The sequence below is a fragment of the Narcine bancroftii genome, chromosome 8 (assembly GCF_036971445.1).
Source record: "Narcine bancroftii isolate sNarBan1 chromosome 8, sNarBan1.hap1, whole genome shotgun sequence".
Classification (NCBI taxonomy): domain Eukaryota; kingdom Metazoa; phylum Chordata; class Chondrichthyes; order Torpediniformes; family Narcinidae; genus Narcine; species Narcine bancroftii.
The window spans coordinates 71,122,135-71,139,637 of record NC_091476.1 but is presented as its reverse complement, the minus strand read 5'-3'; the positions used below and the strand labels follow the sequence as shown (position 1 = coordinate 71,139,637).

At 44.5% G+C, this 17,503-nt stretch overlaps 1 protein-coding gene across 6 annotated transcripts in view; it reads right to left on the bottom strand.

Moving 5' to 3' along the window:
• Window positions 1-17,503, bottom strand: part of LOC138740832 (spectrin beta chain, non-erythrocytic 1-like) — a 393,831-nt gene that overhangs the window by 210,413 nt on the left and 165,915 nt on the right. The window contains exon 1 of one of the 6 annotated variants that reach the window (XM_069894021.1): window positions 11,895-11,913. The exons of the other annotated variants lie outside the window; for them this stretch is intronic. The gene's annotated coding sequence lies outside the window, so the exon portion shown is untranslated. Of the gene's footprint in view, window positions 1-11,894; window positions 11,914-17,503 lie in introns of those variants that run through there. 6 annotated transcript variants of the gene reach the window in all.

Here is a 17,503-nt window from a genome sequence, read left to right as displayed (position 1 = left end):
CCAAGGAGATGATTGTGGACTTCCAAGATTAAATCAGGAGAACACAACCCTGTCTTCATCGAGGGGTCAGTAGTGAAGAACTTCAAATTCCTGGATCTGTCCTGGAGCCTCCACGTCAATGCAATCACAAAGATGGCTCACCAGCGGCTATACATTGTGAGGAGTTGGAGATTTGTTATGTCACCGAAGGCTCTCGAAAAATTCTACAGGTGTACCATGGAGAGCATTTGGGCTGGTTGCATCACTGAATGGCACAGAGTTGCCAACGCTCAGGACAAGAAAAAACTCGAGAGTTGCTAACTTGACCTGCAACATCATTGACAACAGGTCTTCACTCCTTCAAGGTCATCTCTACAGGAGGCGGCGTCTTAAGAAAGCAGTTTTTATCACAGTGGTTCTCCACCTTTTTCCTTTCCACTCACTTACCCCTTTAAGGAATCCCTCTGCCGTCGGGGCTCTTAGTAAGGAATTGCTTAAGGTGGGATGTGAGTGGGAAGGGAAGGTTGAGAATCACTGCTCTCGTCCCAATTGTTACTGAAATATTTTGCTGGAGAAAAATTGTCATTGACCCATTTCTTTGGAGTTATGAAACTGTCCACATCAATTCTTCAAACTTTTCATTCCACCCACATCCCACCTTAAGCAATCCCTTACTAATCACAGAAGCACCTAAAGTGGTATATGAGTGGAAAGGTTGAGAAACATTGATCTCCAAGGACCCCCATCACGCAGGCTTCATTCTGCTACCTGAGGGAAGAAGGTCCAGGAGCCTGAAGTCAAGCACTCAGCAGCACAAGGACAGCTTCTTTCCCGCCCCCATCAGATTCCTGAATGAACAATGAACCACGGACACTGCCTTACTTTGACTTCTTCTTGCACTACCTTTATTTATTTTGTACGGTGATTAGAATAAATACAGTATTTGTACTGCGATGTTGCCGCAAAACAACAAATTGTGTGACACGTTCATGACAATAAATTCTGAAACTATTATTTCGGGAACTCTCAATACAGATCATTCAAAGCCATTCATTGAAAGGGACTTTGCTTTTTATGATCTGTTCCATTTATTTCACCTGTCAACTCGATAACTTTGCTGCATTTTTATTTCATCACGAGGCTGTTTTTTTTTCTGAGTCTGAAAGCTATACTGGTAATTAGAAGGTAAGATTTACTGCACGAGAGAGGGGAAGCTACCAGGGTAACTGGCCTCTGGTTTTGAAAAAATGTCAACAAATATTGGCTCAAGATCCCTCTATTGAGTACAGACCATTGGGCAGATGACGGGCATGCAAAGGATAGTGAGAAAGGTAGCAGGGTGAATAGATGTGGTGACAAGAACTTGTCACTGACCTGTCAGTAAAACACAGTGGTTTATTAGCAGAGAGCGAAGCTGTGAAAGCTGCACAAGTATTAATTTTGGGATGCAATTTACCTTTGGAGCCAGTTTTAGCAAAGGCATTCATCAACTAAAGTGCTATTTCATGGCAGTCAGCTGCGGATAAACTGGCACATTCACCATTTAGTGGGTAAACCTGGAGTGAAACTGGAAAGTCTGCAGATGTTGTGACTGCTGTAAAAACAGAAATGCTGGAGGAACTGGGCAGGACACGCGGCGTCCATAGGAAGTAAAGATACATAACCAACGTGTCAGGCCTGAGCCCTTTCTTAAGGTGTGAGTGAAAAGCAGATGGGCACCTTGATTAAAAGGCTGGGAAGAAGGAAAGAAAGAAGGGGTGGCAACAGTTGGTGTAGTGGTTAGCGCAACTCCTTTACAGTACCAGCGATCCGGGTTCAAATCCCGCACTGTAAGGAATTAGTATGTCCACCTTGTGTCTGCATGGGTGCTCCAGTTTCCCTCCACCCTTCAAAACGTACCGGGGGGCTGAAATTAGGCAGCATGAGCTCATGGGCCAAAAGGGCCTGTTACCATGCTGTATGTCTACAGTTAAATTAAATATCACTGGCGTTTCACTTGGAGTGAGACACAAAAGTCTGTAGTCATTGCGATTGTAGAAAAAAACCAGAGGTAGATGATGGAGGAACACAGCGTGTATAGGAGGTAAAGATATATCACTGAAGATTCAGGCTTGTTCAAGGTATGAGTCAAACCTGCTGATCTAATGTAGATTAGGGAGAACCAATTGATGAGGTGTGTATGGATATTTGGATGGTCCCCTCAGGTGACCAAACCATATTTAATCACATGAATTTTGGGGCATGGGTCAAGAGTTATTTAATGTACAGTCATGTGTCGCTTAACGTCCACGATATGTTCTGTGAAATAGGACGTTATGCAACTTGAACACCATATTACAGTACAACTCTAATTATCCAAAATAAGATTCTCCAAAATCCTCATTTATCCAAAAAATGTTTAAACTTTCAGATAAATGAAACAAATCAGAAATCCTCGTTTATCCAAAATTTTTTTGGAGCCAAACTGACCTCTCAGGTTGAAAAAAATTTACTCGACATGAAATTCGAGCAATGATTGCCCTTGTTTGAGGTAAATCCATCCCCTCTCTCTTTCCATTTCTTCTTTACCTTCCCCTATTGACTTTCCTCTCCAACTCTCCCTCTCAAACTGCGTGCCACTGTCTCTCAGCTCCAAGCGGTTGGAAGAATCTCTTGTCCCAGCGTCATCAAGGAGAGCAGCTTCCTAGGCAAGAGTGGGGCATCGGGCTCTCGGCAGGAGTGGGGAACTTGGGCTTCTGACAGGAGCAAGGCCTCAATGGGAAAGTGTTGGTGATTGGCGGAGACCAGCATTTTTTTTGGTGAGAATTAAACATTTTAATGCTTAAAATGCCTTACCTTTTTGTTCATTGTTGTTTAAACACTGTTGCAAGTGATTTGCTGTTGCTACTGGGATGTTTTTTAAAAAAAATGACCCGTTCTCAAAAAAACGCTGATCCAACATATTCATTTTGACCATGTGATAGTACAGATCTATCACCAATGTATATAGTGTTTATAGTTACAGTATCTGGACTGTGCTTACAGCGATTGGCTGAGAGCTTAGCCACCCCTACTATCTAGGCCTTAAAGGGTTGTGTCCCTAGCCAGGTCGGATCATTCCGGACTGGTTGGGCTCCTGTCTTTTGCTAATAAAAGCCTTGGTTTGGATCAACAAGTCTTTGATTCTTTCGACGAGCTCTACAGACCATTTCAGATAATCAGAGTTGTGCTGAATCTACAGAACCTAGCAAAGGGATATGGAATATTGTAATGTATCTTTATTGACCTGTAATATTTTCAAAAGAAAATTAAACAGAGTGATAACGCTTCAACACTCGAGAGACGCACGGTACATGAGATTGGATGCTCCTGCCTATGAGTCAAAGCATACGCTGTTATACAGTAAACCTTTTATTTGTAAGTCAGGAAAGTTCACATTAAAATAATGATAGAAAGCAGTACATCATAAACCAGTAACATAGACATTTATTATGACTATCAAGACATATGTATTATAGGTTATATCTGTACTGTCCCATTATACACCTAGCAGCGCAATCACTTTGCATACAAAAGACATGTGTGCAGGAAACTGTTGTGTTCACTACGTCCAGTTTCATCCGCTACGTCCTGTTCTCTGATCAAGATTTCTGAACTCTATTATAATCTTATGGGACCATGGACGTATATGTGGTCAGACATTGCCCAAACGGATGTTTTGTGGTCAGACATGCCCGGACGGACGTATATGCAGTTGGTCGTTGCCCGAACATACGCTATGTGATTGGACATTGCCCAAACTGACGTTATGCAGCGCATGACTGTAATTCCAAATTAGCTGATAACACAAAACTGTGGGAATGTGAGCTGTCACAGGATGCCAAAGGTCTTCATGTTTTCTAAAAGTTTTGAGGAGATTTGGCATGTCGTCAAATACTCCATCATCAGGTCCTCTGTGGAAAGCACTCTGACTGGTTGCATCATGCCTGGTTTGGAAACTCGAGGATTCATGAACAAAGAAGGCTTCAGAAAGTGGCAAATTTTGCCATGACCATTATGGGCATCGACCTGTCATCCATTGAGGATGTCTCCGTGAGGTACTGCCTCAAGAAGGCAGCGAATATCATAAAGGATCCCCATCACCCTGGTCACAGCCTCTGCTCAGCGTAACCTTCAGACAGTAGGAACAAAAGGGACCACCAGCTTCAAATGAAACACAAAAGTCTGCAGACACTGGATTGTAAAAACACAGAAATGTTGGAGGAACTCAGCAGGTCTTGCAGCGCCCAATAGGAGATAAAGATACATAACTAACATTTCGGGTCTGAGCCCTTCGTCATGGTCTAAGCATATAGCAGGCAGGCATCTAAATAAAAAAGCTGGGGAGGAGGGAAGAAAGGGAAGAGGGAGGAGGAATTACAGGTTAACAGGCAAAAGGCTATATTTGGACATGGACAAGAGCATTCTGGCCAGTTGTATCACTGTCTGGTACAGAGATGCCAACGCTTAGGACAAAAAAAAACTCTAGAGGGTTGTTAACTCTGCCTGTGACATCACGGGCATCAGTTTTCACTCCATCAAGGACACCTACAAGAGGCGGTGTCTTAAGAAAGCAGCCTCTCTCCTCAAGGACCCCCCCACCAGCCAGGCTATGCCCTCTTCACTGGTGGGGGTCCTTGAGGAGACAGGCTGCTTTCTTAAGACATCACCTATTGTAGATATCTTCGATGGAGTGAAGTCTGGTGCCTATGATGTTGCAGGATGCAATGACAGATATAACACACATACAGACAAACAATACATAAGCAGGACAAGTATTTAATTGATACAAATAAATAAGTAAATAATTAGACGTTGCTTAATGAATATATGAGTCTCGGATAGTTAGTGTGACCAGTTCCTTTGGTCGTTCATCATTCTTACTTCCCATGCTAAGAAGCTGTTCCTCAGCCTGGTGGTGCTGGCTCTGATCCTCCTGTATCTCTTCCCCTAACGGGGGTGACTGAAAGATACTGTGTGCGGGGTTGAAGGGGTCCTCAATGATTTTGCACCCTCTGTTCAGACAACGATCCTGGTAGATCATGTCGACTGGAGAGGAGGGAGGCTCCAGTGATTCTCTCAGCCATACCATCAATAATCCACTGATTGGGCAGCATGGTTAGTGTAGCGGTTAGCGCAATGCCTTTACAGCGCCAGTGGTCAGGACCAACCAGGGTTCAAATCCTGTGCTGTAAGGAGTGTCTGTGTTCTCCCCGTGTCTGCATGGATTTTCTCCAGAGGCTCCTGTTTCCTCCCACCGTTCAAAACGTACCTGTGGTGTAGGTTAATAAGGTTTAAATTGGGCAGCACAGACTTGTGGGCTAAAATGGCCTATTACTGCGTCCAAATAAATTTAAACCCCAACCATACTATCAATAATTGACAGATTTCGAACACTCCAATAAACAGTGCACTTGCCACACACTTTGCAATCAGCCCAGTCACCACTCACATATATAAAATCAGCCTATTAACATGCTACTCACCAGATACGTATCACCCTTCAAACATTAAAATATCAACCATCTCAACGATTAACTCTATAGTCATAGAATTAATAATTATCCTTGCACCATACAGTCCCCTGCAAAAGCCCACTCACCATCTCACTAAGAAGCTGACCCACCACAGCCTTTTTTTGAAGGTCTTCCCTTCCATCTCAGTGCCCAGTGACAGAAGGACTCTAGATTGTGGTCCTTCCGCACAGCCACCTTGCCTCGGCTTGCCAGTGTGTCCCTCAGCATGTACTTCTGCAGCCTGGAAGGTGCCAGTTGGCAGCATTCCCTCACCACATTTCCACGTGCTGGAAGCTCAATAGGCTTTCTGAAGATTGTTGGAACTCTATTTTTAAATTGGTTAACACACCATCTCTATATGCTCGTCACTCATTACTGCAATTTAAAGTTGTGCTTATATATCAAAAGTTAAATTAGATTGCATTTATCCTAATATTAACTCTTATTGTGACAGATGCAAGAATAAGGATAGTTCACTAATTCATATCTTCTGGTCATATTTGACTCTTGTCAAATACTGGGAAGAGGTCTTCCGTACTTTATCAGTAATTATTAATGTAAATGTAACATTAGATCCTTTAATAGACTGTGTGGGCTGTACAATAAGGGGCAGTGATGAGTCAGCATACAGCAGGGAGATTGAAAACTTGGCTGAATGGTGTACCAATAACAACCTCGCACTCAATGCCCCCAAAACCAAGGACCTGACAGTTGACCAGGAAGGGAAAACCAGAGGTGTACGATCTTGTGATTATTGGGGCATCAGAGGTGGAGAGGGTCAGCACATTTAAGTCCCTGAGAGTCACTATTTTGGAGAATCTTTCCTGGACCTAACACACTAATGGCATTGTGAAGAAAGCACTTTGCAGAGATTTGGTATGTCATTGGAAGCCCTGGCAAATTTCCACAGTTGTGTGGTGGAACGTATGCTGACCGGGAACATCATAGTCTGGTGTGTGGACACCAATACCCCTGAGCATAAAGCCCTCCAAAAGATAGTGAACACAGCCCAGGACATCACAGGCAAAACTCTCCCCACCATCGAGATCATCTACAGGGAACATTGCCACGAGAGAACAGCTACAATCATCAAGGATCCACCCCATCCAGCACAAAACTCGCACCTGCAGGTTCAGGAGCAGGCTTCTACCCCTCCACTACCCGATTTCTGAACAACAAACTCAATCAGGGACCCACTTAAGGACCCTTAATTTTCCACTTCATTGATTTTTTTTCTCTCTTGTTTACTTTTCTTTATTTGTTTACATGTGTACTCTGATCCATTTTTTTGCACAACCAGTAAGTAGTAATTCTGCCTCGCCTGAGGGAAAAAAGATTTCAGGGTTGTATGTGATGTCAGGTATGTAAGAGAAGCAAGAGAGTCTCTTCAGAGTCATTAAGTGTCTGTGGATTCGCCTCTAGCGCTTCCCCCAGTCTCTGAAGCCACACAGACTTCAGTCCAAACCATCAGCAATCCGAGCTCCTGATCCGAACCTCAGACACGAATAGGAATCCTTCAGCGCCCTCGACACCCTCTTGCATCCAGGTTCTGATACCTGGTGGCACTTCAGCCAGTCTCCAGTAGTCCACAGCCTATTGTGAGACCTTTGACCGCAAGTCACCAGCAGCCCACACACAACCTGTGTGGTTCCTCACCTCGAGTCGCCAATAGCCCACCACCTGTGGGTTCTACAACCGCAGAGCCCTTCACTGGCCACAGAGCGGTAGGGCCGTTCCCTCCGCTTCTCATTCTAAAACGGGGGGTGCTCTCTCGGTTTCCTGGTGTCCTACATCAGTCAGTCCTCTGCTTCCCTGGAGTTTGTAACCCATCAAGGCCGCTGCCAGAGCAGGCACCACCATCTTTGGCCCAAATCTTGCGGTCATTCAGTTAATATACAACGAATCACACTTGCAGACTTGCTTGAAAGAGTGATTGATGACAATTGGGCAACCGCAAGATAAACCCAAAACAAATCAAATGCTACCCAGCTCTGTTTGCAATTAACCAAGCTGTTGCAGCTTTGTTTTGGATACAGTTCCTGTCTCAAGGAGAAGCATTCCCAAGGTCAAACACTCCCACCTGAGCATCAGCACAGATACTTTCATTCAGCTTTCCCTTGCCAAAGAACTGATCTAGAACAACCTGGTTCTCATGAGGCATGTGAACTTGCTCAGTGCATCCAGTGCCACACGAATCAGACCAATACCGGAGAGATCCAGGAGGATCAGAGCCAGCATCACCAGACTGAGGAACAGCTTCTTCCCACGGGCAGTGAGAATCTGAACAACCAAAGGAACTGCTCACACTGACCATCCAAGACTCTCATTTCGACAAAACAATATTTATTGATTTATTTATATAGATGAAATACTTGTCCTGCTTAAGTATTGTTTGTCTGTATGTGTGTTATGTCTGGTTGTGCGTATGCGTGTTTTGCACTGAGGACTGGAGAACGTCGTTTCGTCGGGTTATACTTGTGCAATCAGACGACAACAAACTTGACTTGATATGGGCAGTCATTATTTTGGGTTGAGATCCTGCAGGGTTGATAAAGGATGAAAAGTTCCAACCCAAATCATTCACTGCTCATTTCTCTCTATGCTGACTGACCCACTGAGTCCCTCCAGGTTCTTGTAGTTTGCTCAAGATCCCAGTATCTGCAGTTCTTTCTGTTTATCACAATTTTCAGAAACAGAATTTATTGTCATGAACGTGTCACAAAATTCGTTGTGAAAAATAAAAGGCAGTCTGTGTCTGCGTGGATTTTCCCTGGGTGGATTTTCCCCGTGGGCTCTGGTTTCCTCCCACCCTTCAAAATATACTGAGGGTGTTGGTTAATTGGGTGCCACGAGCTCATGGGCTGAAATGTTTAAATTTTTAAAAATCAAATTTAATCAATTTAAATTTAAAATTAATAAAAAATAAGTCAATCTAAGGCAGTGTCTTTGGTTCATTGATTATTCAGGAATCTGATGATGGCAGGGAAGAAGCTGTCCTTGTGCCACTGAGTGTTCGTCTTTAGGCTCCTGGATCTTTCTCCTGATGGTAGCAGAATGAAGAGGGCATGGCCTGGGTGGTGAGGGTCTTTGAGAATAGAGGTTGCTTTTTTAGGACATTGCCTCATATAGATGTCCTCGACGGAGCGGAGCCTGGTGCCTGTGATGTCACAGGCTGAAGTAAAAATCCTCTGGAGTTTATTCTTGTCCTGAGCGTTGGCACCTCCGTACCAGGCAGTGATGCAACCGGCCAGAATGCTTTCCGCGGAACATCTGTAGAAGTTTTTGAGAGTCTTTGGTGACTTAATAAATATCCTCAAACAACTCACAAAATCTAGCCGCTATTTTTGCTGCCAAAAGTACACAAGTGGCATGTTTACATCGTAATCCTCTGCACACCATTTTAATGAGGCATTAACCCAATTATTTAAGTAGAGAACACTTCTGCCAGACTGTAGACAGAAAAAAATGCCTTGCAAATCCATTGAACACCCCAAACAATGGGGTAATGTTCAATTAACAACCCAAAGTTCATAAGTTCAAATCCCATCACGAGAAATGCAAAACTCAACCTCGGGTTGAAATTCAGTGATTCATTTGAGCCACACAGCTGGACTTTGGTATGTTCAATACTTTAAATGTGTTTGGTGATCATTCACGTGAACTGTGACATTTCAGCTTAGTCCGTAAATAGGCTTGGCAAATTTCAATTATATTTGTTTTTTTCGTAAATCAGACTGAAGAAAGACAGGACAGAATTTAGAAATCTGAATATTTAGGAGTTCACAGAATAAAAGTGATGAGGTTATCAATGCAAATATACCCATAGAAAGCTAAAAATGATCAGACCAGAGGACATAGGAGCGGAAATAGGCTATTCAGCCCATCTAGTCTGCCCCGACGTTTAAATTTAGACATACATGATGGGAACAAGCCATTCTGGCCCACAAGTCAATGCCGCCCAATTTAGACCCCAATTAAGCTACATCCCCCCACGCCCCCCGGTACATTTTGAACAGTGGGAGGAAACCGGAGCCCCAGGGGGAGAACGTACGAACTCCTTACAGACAGCACAGGATAAGAAAAACCCATCCCCGATTGCTGGCGCCGTACAGGTGTTGCGCTAACCGTTATGCCAACCACGCAGTGTTTAATTGACCAATTTTCCCACTCAGCCCCACTGCCCAGCCTTCTCCCCACACCTAGCCTCCACAACTGTCTATGGCAACAAATTCCACAGATTCACCATCCTCTCCAAGAAGAAATTCCTCCGCATCTTTGTTCTAAGTGGATGCCCTTCACTCCTGAAGTTGTGCCCTCTTGTCCTATACTCTCCCACTGTGGGAAGCAACCTTTCTACATCTACTTTCTCTGTGCCTTTCAACATGTTTCAATGAGATTCCCCCCCCCCATTCTCCTAAATTGCAATGAGTACAGGCCAAGAGCTTTCAAATGCTCCTCATATAATTCTTTCATTCCCAGAATCATTCTTGTGAATCTCCTCTGAATCCCCTCCAATGTCAGCACATCCTTTCTTAAATGAGGAGCTCAAAATTGCTCACAGTACTCCAAGTGAGATCTTATAAACCCTCAATGTCACATCGCTGCTCTTATATTCTATTCCTCTTGAAACAAACGCCAGCATTGCATTTGCCTTCTTCACCACTGACTAAACCTGCAAGTTTACCTTCCAGCTGTCCTACAAGAGGACCCCCAAGACGCTTTGCATCTGGGTATTTTCAATATTCCTCCCCATTTAAAAAATAGCCTGCCCCTTTATTTTTTTCTACCAGAGTGCATGATTGTACATTTTCCAACAGTGAGTTTCATTCGCCAGTTTCTCTGCCCTTTCTCCTTCTGCAACCTCCCTGTTTCTTCAACTCCCCCTGTTCCTCCACAGTCATTCATTCCACAATCCAAATCATTCATATACAGCATTGAAAAGAAGCGGTCCTATCACTGACCCCTGTAGAACACCACGAGCAACTAGGAGCCAAAATATAAATCTATGCATTAGCCAATATAATGATATTTGATAGCTTAGCAGTTAATTACGAAAATACCTTAATGGTTCTCAAACTGATAAATTAACTACTGTAAACTACCCCTTGGTAGAAGCTGAATGGGAAAAAGAATCAAATCAGAAGTTGGTGGGCAGGAGTAGAGGGAAAAGGGACCTACCAGGCCCCAGTACAGTCCTCAAAGCTACAAAACAAAGGGTTGGATTATTCATGAATTCTGATCTTTGATCTGTGTAATGTGAAATCAACATTAAAATGAGATGTTGCCATGCATACCCTGGAGGAGGGTTGGTGGGAAAAGTCTCTAACCTGGGAGGGGGAATGCGAGAGAGGGGGGCAGAGAGACAGTGAAAGGAGGGGGGGGGGGGGAAGAGAGAGAGAGAGAGAGAGAGAGAGAGAGAGAGAGAGAAAGCGCGCACACGGGGCCACAAGAGAGTGCAGGAGAGAACACACGAGAAACAGCATGTGAGAGAGAGCGCACAACAGAAAGAGCACTCACGAGAGATTGGCTTTCAGATTCTTAGAGAAACTTACTAAATGTTTTTTAAGTTCAATTTGAGATGTCTATTGTTTCTGGCTAAAATCACTCAAGCCTTAATATAAAGAAGGTGAGGACTGTTTGTCACTTGACACACAAAATGTCCTCTGGGGTTTCATATCTCCCCACCTTCACCATGAGAAGGGCGAGGCCAATTCTAATCTGCTTCAACCCTAACCGCCCCCCACCCCCCCCACCCCCCACAGCATCTCCCATGGAGATTCCCATGGCTCCAGATCTGCCTTGTTCACGGACTGTTCTTTCACACAAGTTTATTTTCAATCCTAGAACAACACTTTTAGAAGAAGAAAGGAAATAGCAACAAAATGGGTGGGTTTTTTTTGGGGGGGGAAGGTGGGGAGGGCGGAAGGATTTCTCCGAGAGACTGCACTGGAGCTGCTCATCTTTTCCAACACCCAGTTGGCTCCGCCTTACCAAACATTTGGCAGATCTGGCATTCTTTCACTGCAGATATGTATCAGGACATCTGGGCACTGAATCAACTCTGGATGCTTTTGTTTATCATTGTAGTGAAGAAAAATTCTTCGGAGCTTTCCAAATATATCAGCAACCACGGAAACCTTGCATTGAACTTTTAAAAAAAAATTTAGACACACAGCGTGCTAACAGCCCCAAGAGCCCATGCTGCCAAAATACCCCCACACAATTGACCTACAACCCTACCGTACATTTTGAAGGGTGGGAGGAAACTGGATGAATGATGTTTAAAAAAAAATGCATACATGTACTTAAATTATAAATTATTAGTAAATAGTAGAGATGGAGGGTTGTATGAGCAATTAATTACTCGTTCAGCGTACTCACTGCCCGTGGGAAGAAGCTGATCCTCAGCCTGGTGGTGCTACCTCTGATTCTACTGGATCTCTTCCCCCGACGGGTGTAGCTGGGAGATGCTGAGTGCGGGTAGTAGGTGTCCTCCCCGATTTAACAAGTCCTCTTTATAACAATCATCCCGGAAAAACACTTCAATTGGAGGGGGGAGGGTGGTGGAGGTGAAGGGAGGGATACATCCTAACAGTGGTGAGTTGTGATTCTCAGGGAAAGTGTTCACTCACTTCTATCGAGGCAACTGAATGTGTGCTGAGGAACCTGATGTACAAGATGCACCATCTTTTAAAGATTTCTCACTAAAAATGATCTTTAAACAAGGATAATGTATGTAGATTAATTCATTGTTCGTGGAAAATAAAATCATAGACTCATGTGCCCGCTGTTACCTAAAATCAGAAAGTTAATCTGTAGAGTATTGAACTGTCCAGGGCCATCTCCACTGAGAATCTATTGCTTTAATCAATATTTTCCACCTGTTAGAACAGCACAAAGTAAACATTTATTTTGTGAAGTCAGACAAGGTAGGTGTTTAGCAGGAATTTTCCAATTGTTTCAACCTTTCAGACTTTGCACGTTGCTCCCGAATCAGTCAATCATTTGACAATGTCTTGTGTTTGTTGGACCATTTCTGGAACCCATCCATAGATCCAGGACAAAACAGCTCTCCCTTCATCATACATTGCCTCCACCACCCACACCAGGAGCACACCATGCACAAAATTCATTGTGGTTTGCTCACCTGGGCTACTCTTACTGCACTTCCCAAATCTACGGCCCCTACCACCATCGACGCAGAGGTGGATTTGAGGAGGACCAGGAATGATCACTCTCCGCTACACATCAACCACTCTGTTGTGGAGAGCACTAGGTTCCTTGGAGTTCTCTTTATTAATGACCGATCAAGGTTACACAACGTCACTTGTCAGGAAGGTACAACAGTGACTGCACTACCTGAGAAGACTGAGTTGGGCGAGGCTGCCAGCCACCGTTATTTCAACCTTCTACAGGAGCTCTATCAAGAGCATCCTGACCGGCAGCATCAGTGTGGTACAGATGCTGCAGAGAAATGGATTGGAGGTTAATCCACAGGACCATAAAATAGCAGAGAATCACTGGAGTCTCTCATCCCCCCCCCCCCCCCCCCCCAAATCAATGTGATCTATCGGGATCGTTGCCTGAAGAGAGTGCACAAAATCATTGAGGACCCCTTCCAACCTGCACACAGGATCAGAGCCAGCACCACCAGGCCGAGGAACAGCTTCTTCCCACGCGCAGTGAAAACACTGAACGACCAAAGGAACCGCTCACAGTCACCATTTGAGACTTATATTTGTATATGTGAACATTTGTCCAGCATATGTATTGTTTGTGTGTGTTATGTCTGGTTGTGTGTCTGCATGTCTTGGACTGGAGAACGCTGTTTTGTCAGGTTGAACTTGTGCAATCAGGTGACTTGATGTATGTGGGACCGTTAAGGGCAGATGGGATAACAGATTAACATTCAAATCAATTAGTAAAAATGGGTTGGCATTGATAGGCTTGGCTCTTGACTCTATGACCATTGCCAGCAAGTTCAGATTATAGATTCCTTGTCAGAGTACATAAATGACATCACATACAACCCTGAGATTCTTTTTCCAGTGGACGAACCAGAGTTACCAGTTATTGGCAGGGTAACTCCCCAACTGCCCAACGTACACATGTAAACAAATAAAGAAATGTAAACAAACTGACTGTGCAATACAGAGAGGAAAAAAAAATCCCTTCCAACTCTCCCATCAATCTGCCAAGCCAGTCATAGGGAAAAAGTGCAAAATCCACAGACTGCACCAGAGTTCAATGTCAAGCCCTAACTGATTCAAGATTACATGAAATTTCCTTCTGCTTGCCCTGTGGCCCTCACAATACAAGAGAATAGCAAAAGGGAGTTCCTTCAGAGACACTGAGTGTCCATTGATTCGCCTCCAGCGCTCCCACTGCTTCTCTAGCTGCACAGACCCCTGTTTGATCCCAAATTCCAATTCTGCAGCTCCGACATGATCAGGAAGCCTTCAACGTTCAAGGCCCTTCAGGTGCCCTTCTTGCTCTCACCACCTTCACAAATTGCGGCCCCGTAAGTCTCTCAACCGCCTGCTACCTGTGTGGGTCATTCAGCCACTGAGCCCCTCGCTGTGGCCACCATGCTATGGGTTCCTTTCAGTTGCCAAGTTCTCTGCTGCCGTGCTGCACGGTCTGGGTGTGTGAAAATCAAAGTACCATCCACAAATAACCAATATATATGATAACATGATGTTAAAATGATGCCTAGTTCGTCGGTTTAAATGGCCTGCCCTCCATTCAGTGGTCACCACCGAGGAGATGGCTGGAAGGTCTTCATTTCAACAGTTGAACTGAATGGTCTTGTGTTCAACAGTGCGGCATACCTTCAATTCCACGGTTCAATTCAGCAGATTAGCTGCAGAACCTTGTGATGAAATAGTTCAACAAATCATTGTCCAATTGAAGAATACGAGTTTAAAGACCATTTCTCAAAATTCCTTTTCTTCCAAGATTCAATTGATAGTCTTGCAACAAAAACAGTGCAATATTACATGAAATTTGTTTTCGTCTGCATTCGCCATCGGCAGAAATTGCCTGAGGTGCCTTCTACAGTGTGAGAAAGACGAGCAAAAGAGAGTCCCCCCCAGAGTCACTGAGTGTCTGTGGATTCGCCCCCCCCCCCCAGCCACAGGGGGTCCAGTCCAAACCATCAACAGCCCAAGCTCCAGAACCAAAACGATTATGAAATCCTTCAGCGCCCTGCCATCCTGGTTCCGATACCTGGTGCCCCTTCAGCCAGTCTCAAGCAGAGCATTACAGCACAGAAATCAGGCCCTTTGGCCTTTCTAGTCTGTGCCAGGCTATTATTCTGCCTAGTTCCCCCTGACCTGAACCCTGACCATGGCCCTCCATCCTCCTCTCAAGAAAGTACCTGCCCAAATTCTTCTTAAAACTGAGCCCACATTCCTGACTTCAGCTCGTTCCACACTCCCACCACTCTCTGAGTGAAGAAGTTCCCTTCAACTTTTCCCCTTTCACCCTTAACACATGTCCTGCAGTTTGAATCCCACATATCCTCAGTGGAAAAAGCTTGCTTGCATTTACTCTATCTATCCCCCTCATAATTCTGTATACCTCTAGCAAACGTGTAATTCAATAAAAGCACACAATTTGGCAGCTGCATCTTCCAGCAATTTGTATGGAAAATGAATGAATAATCCTGAAATGGGCAGCATGGTTAGCGCAATGCTGATACATCGGCAGTAACCGTGGTTCAGATCTAGTGCTGTTTGTAAGGATTTAGTACCTTTCCCCATATCTGCAGAGCCTGTTTTTTTTTAATTGGCCACATAACCTCAGAAACAAATGGTTGCTTTATGATCCAATACAGGTCAAGCATCTCTATTTCAAAATCTGAAACTTTTTGGACCCCATAAGTGGAAAATTTCACGCCTGACCTCACTTGCCCATGTGGGTCTCTGACAGTCTATTGGTGCCAGTTTGTAACTAACCATCGTCGCCGCCAGTCCTATGTGCATTACTCACTGTGCTTTTTGTTTATTCTCTACTCTGTGGCATAAAAATATTGTTGAAAATGGTCAAAAAGACCTGCAGATATCCCTATGGGTAACAGTGATAAGAAAAATTGGAACCATTTATATTATCTATTATACAGAAAGTCAAGCTGTTGGAGAAACTCGACAGCGGTGTAGGTGTAAAGTGTTACAGAAGAGTATGGTGTTGGAATGACCACCATCTTCTTTCTTTGGCTTGGCTTCGCGGACAAAGATTTATGGAGGGGTAATGTCCACATCAGCTGCAGGCTCGTTTGTGGCTGACAAGTCCGATGCGGGACAGGCAGACACAGTTGCAGCGGTTGCAAGGGAAAATTGGTTGGTTGGGTTTGGGTGTTGGGTTTTTCCTCCTTTGTCTTTTGTCAGTGAGGTGGGCTCCGCGGTCTTCTTCCAAGGAGGTTGCTGCCCGCCAAACTGTGAGGCGCCAAGATGCACGGTTTGAGGCGATATCAGCCCACTGGCAGTGGTCAATGTGGCAGGCACCAAGAGCTTTCTTTAGGCAGTCCTTGTACCTCTTCTTTGGTGCACCTCTGTCTCGGTGGCCAGTGAAGAGCTCGCCATATAACACGATCTTGGGAAGGCGATAGTCCTCCATTCTGGAGACGTGGCCTACCCAGCGCAGTTGGATCTTCAGCAGCGTGGATTCGATGCTGTCGGCCTCTGCCATCTCGAGTACTTCGATGTTGGTGATGAAGTTGCTCCAATGAATGTTGAGGATGGAGCGGAGACAACGCTGGTGGAAGCGTTCTAGGAGCCGTAGGTGATGCCGGTAGAGGACCCATGACCTTAAGGATAAACTGTTGAAGTTCTATGTTGTTCATTCACTGACCGATTGTGAAATTGCCGAAATGGTTCTGAATGACCATTGAAAAAGGAATTGTACAGGAGGGAGATAGATCAGCTCATTGAATGGTGTAATGAAAACAACCTTGCGCTCAACATCAGCAAAACTAAGGAGATGATTGTGGACTTAGGAGAAAGTCACAGGAACATGACCCAGTCCTCATCGAGAGCTCAGTTTTGAGAGGATCAAAAACTTCGAATTCCTGGGTGTCAACATCTCCAAGAATCTGTCCTGGAGCCTCCACATTGATGCAATCACAAAGAAGGCTCACCAGGGGCTATACCTTGTGAAGTGTCTAAGGAGATTTGGTATATCACTGAAGACTCTCAATAACTTCTATAGGTGAACCGTGGAGAGCATTCTGGCAGGTTGCATCACTGCCTAGTATGGAGGCACCAACTCTCAGGCCAAGAATAAACTCCAAAGGGTTATTAACTCAGCCTGCGACATCACAGGTACCAGACTTCACTCCATCGAGGTCATCTACAAGAGGCAGCCTCTATCCTCAAAGACCCCCACCCACCCAGGCCATGCCTTCTTCCCTCTGCTACCCTTGGGGAAAAGGTACAGGAGCCTAAAGACGAGCACTCAGCGGCACAAGGACAGCTTCTTCCCCTCCTCCACCAGATTCCTAAATAATCAATGAACCAAAGACACTGCCTGACTTTTCACGCACTGTTATTGTTTTTTTATATATAGTCATGTCGTAAGATGAATGTTTGCCCTTTGATGCTGCTACAAAACACCAAATTTCATGACTTGTTCATGACAATAAATTCTGATTCTAAATTAAGGTGATCGTGATAATAAGAGATGATGAAGATGACTTTTTAACACTGCAGAAAAAGTCCCTTTAGATGACATGGTGAAAATATGTGATGGGGTTATTGAAGGACTAGAGCAGCATGCATTCATGACAGAACAAGAAATCATCTCAGTTTATTTGGCTGAGGATCTTTCTTGGACCATTAATACCACCTCTATAGTCAAGAAGGTACATCAATGTCTCCATTTCCTGAGAATGGTTAGGAAAACCAATCTACAGGAGAAGTTATTGATGTCCTTCTATCGCTGCTCTATTGAAAGCATGCTGACTTACTGCATTCCTGTGTGGCTGTGCCAGT